This window comes from Phragmites australis, chromosome 19 (genome assembly GCF_958298935.1).
Source record: "Phragmites australis chromosome 19, lpPhrAust1.1, whole genome shotgun sequence".
In the NCBI taxonomy this organism is placed as follows: domain Eukaryota; kingdom Viridiplantae; phylum Streptophyta; class Magnoliopsida; order Poales; family Poaceae; genus Phragmites; species Phragmites australis.
Genome location: NC_084939.1, coordinates 8394214 through 8402877, shown reverse-complemented (window position 1 = coordinate 8402877; position 8664 = coordinate 8394214).

Sequence of the window (8664 nt, the reverse complement as noted above, 5' to 3'; positions counted from 1 at the left end):
AGTCGGGGGAAGGAAAAGACTAAAATAACCTTGCAAGTTTACGCATGTCATACTCTAGCTAGCTTGTAGCTTACCATGCAAGCTCTTAATTCGTGCAGATGAATCATTTCTTGTGTCAAAAGCAAAACAGCGTCTCATGTTTATCGCATGTACGCAAGTAGTACGTGGTTCGGGTGAAGGCCAGAGGTTTCAACGACATGCGCGCTGACCGACATGCAGCGAAGGGAGAAGATAAGGGAGCTGGCTGATGAAAAAATAGCATGCAAGCGCCGCAAAACATGGCTTGTGCTTGGCAGCTTAATTGCTTGTGTAGCTGGATGACTAGCTAGCTATTATTGTGCATTGATTAGTTAATTAATTAATATTTAAAACGACCGGAGATAGGAACCGGTGATAGGATTTCGTACGATCGAGAGCCAAGCTACACGTCCAGGTATGTACCGTACGTGTTCCCGTGATATGCACTATATATATATATATGTATAGTGACTGGTCATGCAGGACAGAATTTGCTTGAGTTTACCTTGGATCACACGTGTCTTGGAAAGAGACCATATATGTTAGGTAGATGCTTTCTTTGTGATGTATAGTAGTCATTTATGGACCAACTTTTAATACAATATCATTTTAATGTTTTGGATGAGAACATAAAAAATCATACAGGTAGATATTGTTTTCGAAAAATATTTTATACAATATAAGATAATTGAGTTTTATGTATTGCAACAAAATCATAGATCTAAATGATATCTTGGAGAGACCGTAACAACGTACAAGTCAACATGTATTTGCAACATGGAGTATCGATTAGTCATCGGCCAAGGGCCGGCCGTGCCGGGAGCTGGAGAGGACATCGGCCGACGTCTGAACATTTAAGTACTCGTTTGTCTTCTTCATTAGAATATCCCTAGTTTCTGGATCTGGTCTTGCAAGAACAGATGGCTCGTCACTACCAAAAAGAACAATAGCAGATATATCATCATAGACAGTAGCAAACAAGAAATGAAATCGTCTTAATAAATTACACATAAACAATTGACTGAAAATAGTGTATGTGGTAGTCCTATTGCCATCTAAAAGAGCTGGAACATATATACAGTTTTACTAAAAGATCGTCTGTATATTGACAGCTCCTAGATACAGACAGTTTTTTTATGTGTTGACGGCTCCTAGATAAATATAGTTTTTTTATGAAAAACTGTCTGTGTCCAGTAGCTGTCTATACTATGTGAAAATCAAACATGGGTGACGAGTGATGACATTCATGGGTGACAGGTACCATACCGTCATCCCAAATACGTCATTGATGACTAATCACCCATCACCAATGATGAACAAAGGTGATGGGTAGTAATTGTCACCCGTCACCTATGAACGTCTCTCATATGCTGGGGAGACGTCACTTATATCGTATAATAAGTGACGAGTAACTAAGTTAGCCGTCACTTATGGTTTTCACCCATATACTGGGAGAAAGACATAACTGACGGGTAACCTAGTTACCGTCACTTATATCGTATAATAAGTGATGGGTAATTAGGTTATCAGTCACTTATGACTTTCACGCATGCACTGGGAGAAAGATATAAGTAACGGGTAAACTATTTAACCGTCACTTATAAATAACATAAGTGACGGGTAGACAGTTTATCCATCACTTATGTTTCTCTTGCCTTATAGGAATGAGCTGTTTCCTGACTGCATCTTGGAACATAGCCAGGATTTGACAGTCATCTTCTCCCTGCAAACAATAGCAACGCATCCAAATACATGTCGATCGATAAACACACTTGTACAAAAACTTGCTCCATCACATAATTGCAAATATTACAAAGATCAAATGAATTCATTACAAAATCAGAAATGTTACAAAGCTTCAATCAACTCATAATTACATTAGACTTCACAACCTAGGGCTTATATAGTGGAACTCGCCATATGGGCTGATGACTTCAGACAACATGAACTCAGCGATTCGTCGTCGAATATTCGGGAGTGCACCAGCGTCGAGAAACAAACGCTTGTATTTCTGCATAATTTAACGCATAACCTATGTTTTATGGAATTAAACTAATTACTGAAATTAGTTACGAATAATCTTGTATTGAGCTTACATCGAGGGATTTGACATTCTTTGCTCGGAGCGTGAGGAGCATGTTCCATGCAGCATAGAATCCACAGGAGTTGCCCGGTGGTTGTTGGTGGTACTGCTGAAAAAAAACTTTACTGTTAGATGAAAAGAAAAAAAAAACAGCAGCAGAGAATATTTGGTAATCTGTTTGGTAGCACTTACCGTGTACCCGATCTTGTGTGTCAGCCTGCGGCCGGCTTTCGCGTCGTAGTCAGGTTGAGCTCGAAGGTACTTGTCAAAAGCGCTGCATAAAGAGGGATCAATTATGGAGCCTTTAAATGTTAGAAAAATTTAATATGTGAACTAAGACAGGCAGAACTTACATGTAGAGGAGTTGTTTTACAGCGCTGTAATCATGCGATCTAAGTTTGACTTTTTAGATATTGGTCTTGACAAGTCGACGTAGAACACCAAGTCTCACTCGAGGAAAATGTTAAGTAAGATCCAATGGCCACTGGTGTTGTGGACGCCTATCAGGTACTTCACTTTTGAGTATTGTTGCATTACCCTGGCCCCATGATTTATAACATAGTTGGAGTGAAGTTGGATGACCAGTATTGTAATGGCCTCAGGGTCAAGAAATGCGACAGGATCCTTGTTCTTCATTGTTTCTTTCATCAAGTGTATACAAATAAAAACATAATTAGATTCAAGACTTAATGGTATTAATTAATGAATATCTAGTATCAAGGGACTTACAATATGAAAACCCGTAATAACGATATGTCCAGGCCATCAAGGTTGAAGAGGTCGTATAAGTCATTGAAACCCACAATGAAGTAGCCATCTTGATCACTTAAGAAGTGTCGTCATTTGTACTGTACAACTATGGATTGAGCATTGTTGTCTCTACAAGCCTGTATATAGTAATTATGCAGGTCGACACATGCTTTTCCCGCCCTTACTAGCTCATTTACCGTCATCAAGGGCTTCCCATATTTGAATTTCATGTTGGCCTGAGTCCACACTAGTGCAATGTCTGTGGACTGCTTCGCCGGTACAATGGCATTCAACTTTTCTGGTACAATGGCCTTCGACATCTCCGGCATGGGCTTCTTAGAGCCTTTCTTCTCGACCTCCTTTTCCTTCTTCTTTTTCGGGCTCTCTGGGGGAGATGGTATTGGGTCTGGAAACGAGGCTGTCGGATGCGGAGGATAATGCGGTGAAGCTGGCTTCTCTGGAAGTGAGCAGCGAGGCGGCGGTGCACTTTAAGATCGTCCAGACTGGGATGCACTGGAGACCACGATGTTGCCCCTCTTCCACTAGATCCTTTGATGAAGAGCCTCACCGAGAGATATGACTTCCTCATTTGGGGGCACCTCCAACACGTCATCGGTGGCATTGCTATGTACCATGTCCACAGTAACATCGGTATAGCCTGCACGTATCAGGACTGTATGTAAGATACGGACGCTTGGAAGCACCTGGCCCCTTGCAACCTCGATGTGATACCCGCCAGGCCTGATTACAAGGCTGCAGGGCGTGGGCCCTTCTAGCAGGTCAATTGTATCCATCTCAGTCTCGACAGTAGCTACTTATTGCTCGACCTTCCTGGAAGCGCAGCTACTCTTCCATGTAGCTCCGGGGCTAAAATCCTGTAGCATGGAAATCACTATTCCCTTTACTGCAAGCTGCCCCATGATGCTTGAGTACACTTTCTTGGTGATGTCCTGTATCAATGCATCCACGTCTACTGCACCAACCTCTTCCTCTTCTTGTACATCCTGATGTCTTCGGGAAAGCCGTATTTCCAGCTCTGGGAACATGATACACCTCGTACTCGACTTGGGTGCTCTGGGTTTCCCAGCACCGCTATGATGGAGGCATGTGCAACCTTCATCGCGTGTGCGCTCTGGTGGGTAGGCCCGCTGCAGTGCCGTTTCTCTCACGATAGTGTTGCCTCTTCTCTCTCTTGCCGGCGGTCTTCCATCGTCAGAGCTCCCACGGCTGCTGCATTTTTTTTCTCGCATGGTGAAATCGGAAGGGAGGGGCGAGAATGAAGTGAGGGTTAGGGTACGCGGCATTGCGCTAGGGTTTTGTTCCTGTGATAAGCACGGTGGCCCGTAGGTTTTGATCCGACGGCCAAGACATGTCGGGCTCATGATCTCGGGCCGACTTGTGTGAAGCTCGTCTGGCGTTGCAGTGTTGGGCCAGGCCAACGCACGCGCCGAAAAATTAAATGGCCCAGTGTGTCGAAAGGCTGGATTTTGGGCTATTCTTTTAAGTTCTATGATTTTCAGTGCAATTAACATTATGCTTTACTTCTTAATTATGTTTTATGCACTATTAATTAACCAAATAATGATGTTTTGACTTATTTTTTTTTTAAGTTTAGGAATGCACAAATTTAGTTAATGTTGGTTGCATTTAAGTGATAATTTCTAGCCTCTTATGATTAAGTTTGTCTTAAATAAAAAAGGAACCAAAGGAAAATTTTGATTTGGGACTATAACAAAGTTTTGGGCATTAATAATACTTAATGTTGACTTTTCATGGTTGTATTTTGTTGGGTAACAAGCAGACTACACTAGCCCGAAACAAAATTTTTCTACCACATTCACCCAGGAAACCATGCTAGTAGGAGACCAAAGATTGTTACCGCTCGACGCGCAGTGCAGCGGAAGAAGAGTTAGAGTATACTAATCTAATGTCGTGCGCGTCAAACTCCTCGAGTAGCTTCTTGATCAGATCTGCGACAAGCCCCGTGCAGGTGGTCGCGCTCCCTGACCAACTCTGAGCAGGTGGTCGTGCTCCTCGATTAGCTCCCGATCTTGTCTGTCGCATCCTCAACTAGTTTTAAGTGGTCGTGTCATTCTATTTAACTAGATCCAAGTGGTCGTGTTGTGCTCCATGATCAGCGAGTAGGTACGTCGACCAGTTCGTCACGATCGGCGACCAGTCTCGAACACGTCGTGATCCACTCGCCGAGAAGATCAGTGTCGCAATAGCAGCAGTGCCTCTCCCGCATCGACCTGTACCGGGCAGAAACGCTGAGCGATGATGTCCTAGCACCGCACACGCGGTTAGGGTTTTGGGAGATCGTGTAGAAAGCTATGGCTAGAGTTTCAGAATGTCTTAACCTTGGCACGCCCTACCCACATCTCTCCTTATATAGAGCTCGCCACTGGGCTCCCATGTTGGAAGCCATTTAGGACTCTAACTTCATATGGATCACAATCCAATCAAAACCCATATACGAATCCAATTTGCATGTTTAGTTCCAACCCATTAAGCGTGTGACCCGTTAGGTTCATGTAGAAACGGATACAACTTGGAAACCCTTTCCAAACAGAAATCAATAGCGGTCCCTAGCAGGACATGTTGACTCTCGAGTATACACAAAAGATCATATCAGCTGAACTTTGATATACACATGCATCGATCCCTTCGCTTCACGATATCAGTTAAGCTCAAGGCGAGATACGTGCCACCCTTGCGATAGCTCGACCATTCACTCGATCAAGTAGTGGATTCATCATGACTAACTCTTTAATCATATTGGCATGGTCCTACACTTTCTCGATCCAACTACCTCAGGGGCCTAGAGATATCTCTCCCGTTATCAAGGAAGGCCCAATTCCATCTTGATCGCTCACACCCCACGACATGTTTCATGACAAACTTGAAAACTACCTTTATGACTACCCAGTTACGGAATAGAGTTTGGCAGCCTCAAAGTATGCCACAACACATTATGGGAATCAATGATGATCTCATGTCTAAGGATCCTATAGGTACACCATTTGAGATAACAACTGATGACACATCATAAATAACAATCCCAGCAGTATCTCAAGGTGGGTCTATCCAACATCATGTTCTCTAACATAAATGTCTATATTATTAACTTGGTATCTCTATACCTATGATTCATGAAACGTGTTCATCAATCAATACATGTGCCGGTCTTATGTATCATCACAATGATATACGACCATGGATTAACTAAGAATAATATCGTGATATAAACAAAGAGTTTCATGAACTAGTCATATACTTGCCAATTAATATAAAATGTAGTCATTTTTGGAATAACATATTATTCAAAAGTACATTAACATAGACGTGTAATATAATCATCTTTATGATTGCCTCTAGGGTATATCACCTTCAATCTCCCACTTGTACTAGAGTCAATCATATAAGTATCTAATACCATAGTTTTCATGTGCGCCTCATGCTTTGTCCGCGTGAGTGGCTTTGTCAACGGATCAGAAATATTCAAATCCACGTGCACCTTGCATATCTTCACGTCACCATAATCTAAAATCTCTCAAATAAAGTGATAACACCGCACTATGTGCATAGATTTCTGATGCGACCTAGGTTCTTTGGCTTACACAATAGCTCTACTATTATCACAATAGAGATCTATTGAACTAGAAGCACTACCATATATCAAGTCCCGCTGATTAGCTAGGTTCGTTTACTGTGATTATCTCGTTCATTTTCCCTTGCATTTTCTTTACGGGTATGCCAGTTTTAGGGGTTAGCAGTAAACCTCTTTAAGAGTATTTTTTTTTCTCTGCTTTTCTTGGGAAACGGCACTTTCAGGTATTTGAATATTTAGGTGTCTACTATATTGCTTTCTATTATAATGGTGTGTTTGGAACACGAAAATTTCAGATGATGCAGTTCAATTCTCACGGAAAAATTAAAAATGTGGAGAATAAGCTCCAAAAAAATAATATATATGCACTTGTACAACACAGACGCACCAGAAAAGCTAAATGACACAAAAAAAAACCATAATAAGAGGATAATTAATGAACATAGAGCATGGGAATAGCAAAACCATGGTCGATAACAAAATCTTGATGTAAAGGGGAGCAAAGCACTCTATCTACGCAACATTTTAAAACCAAAACCAATCACATTGTAAGATATAAAATGACAAATTCTGCATTAATTGTGATTCACATTGCTTGTGTGCAGAAAATGTATTTTCCACATTCCTTACATATGTGATCCAGTTTGAACTTAGAATTTTTTTACAGTTGTGTAACACATGCCCTCAAAATCTTTATTATTATCCTAGGAACCTTCTTTGCTTCCATACTTTTTTAACGTGAGCTGATTTTCACTAGACACCACTATAAAGAAAATAAAGTTGAATATACTTAATCTTTACAGACTCAACGACAATACAATATGCATGACTCTTATCACTACCGGCTTGTAACCGGTAGTGATAAGTAGTATCACTGCCATCTTGGTGCATGAGCTGGTAGTGATGTATCACTGCCAGATCGTTATACAACCCAACAGGGGTAAGGGTTTATAACTATCATTCCCTCCACACTTAGCCACATATTGCCTCTCTCCTCCCTCTCTCCTTAGGGCCCCTCCCCCCATGCGTCCCTAGTAGCCTTGACCTCGCACTCCTCACCGAGCCCCATGGCTACTGGTCAGATCCAGGGCGGGCGACTGTGAACGCATCTACCCCAATGACGGTCATGGAGAGTACCCAAGCGCCCCTATCCCCACTCTCCCTCCTAGCATCCTCGTCCACGACGGCCTGCCCCTATCCTCCCCAGCGGCCTAGCGCTCTCGCAGGGTATGTACTTCACCAATTACCTTCACATATCAAATTTACTCCATTATATATGAAGTCTTTAGGCGACTAACAGGTTCTCCTATCAATTAGGATAAAAATGTACTATTAGAATATAAGACAAAGGTAGTAAGATGCTAAAATAAAGTTTTATTCTAGAGATTTGGCGTGTATTCTTTATGCTTTTCACATCCAAGAGTGAGACAAATTGTATCATTTTGTTCGTCCTATTTCTATGACAATAAATTCAGATTTCAGTAGACAATGATGTCAAAATACTTCAGTAAATCTCTAGATTGTCAACGTCTTATTTAGTAGAATAGTCAAAAAAACATTTTCTTCGTTTTATATGCATGTACTATTGATATAGGTGGTTCCTCCTATAAAGCTGAGATAGTGCACTCATGTATGCACTAATTCACGTGGATATAATCTTTGGAGTCGAAATTGTAGATTTAAACTTTGCAAACTATCACATTCGATTTGCCGAGTAGAATCAAGCAAAAGTGTAGTCAATGAACTATATTTGTACTGTAGTCAATGAACTATTTATATGCCATTATATTTTGCTAAATATGGCATGTACATGCATGTGAATGATATGTTATCTGAACTGTATGTGAATGATTTTGTGATGTGAACTGTACGTGAAACGTGCATATATGTGAATGAGCTATGACTTGACATGTGTATATTATTGCTGGTTCTTGAATCGACAATGATAGTGTTGACTATCACGGCTAAGTAATTACTACTGACTCAAAAACCGATAGTAAAAACAATTACGAGCTAGCAGTAAAGGCATTTTCTATAATGGTAAAAGCTCTCGTGGCTCCCTAGCAAATCTGGTTTAGGCTTCGTTTCCTATGGTAGCTTTTCAAAAACACTTATTTCTTTCTATATTTGGATGGTGCGGTTAGTGAAGCATAGTTCCAGGAGTTATAACATCAAAATCTTACCGGAACTAGTAAAGATTCCT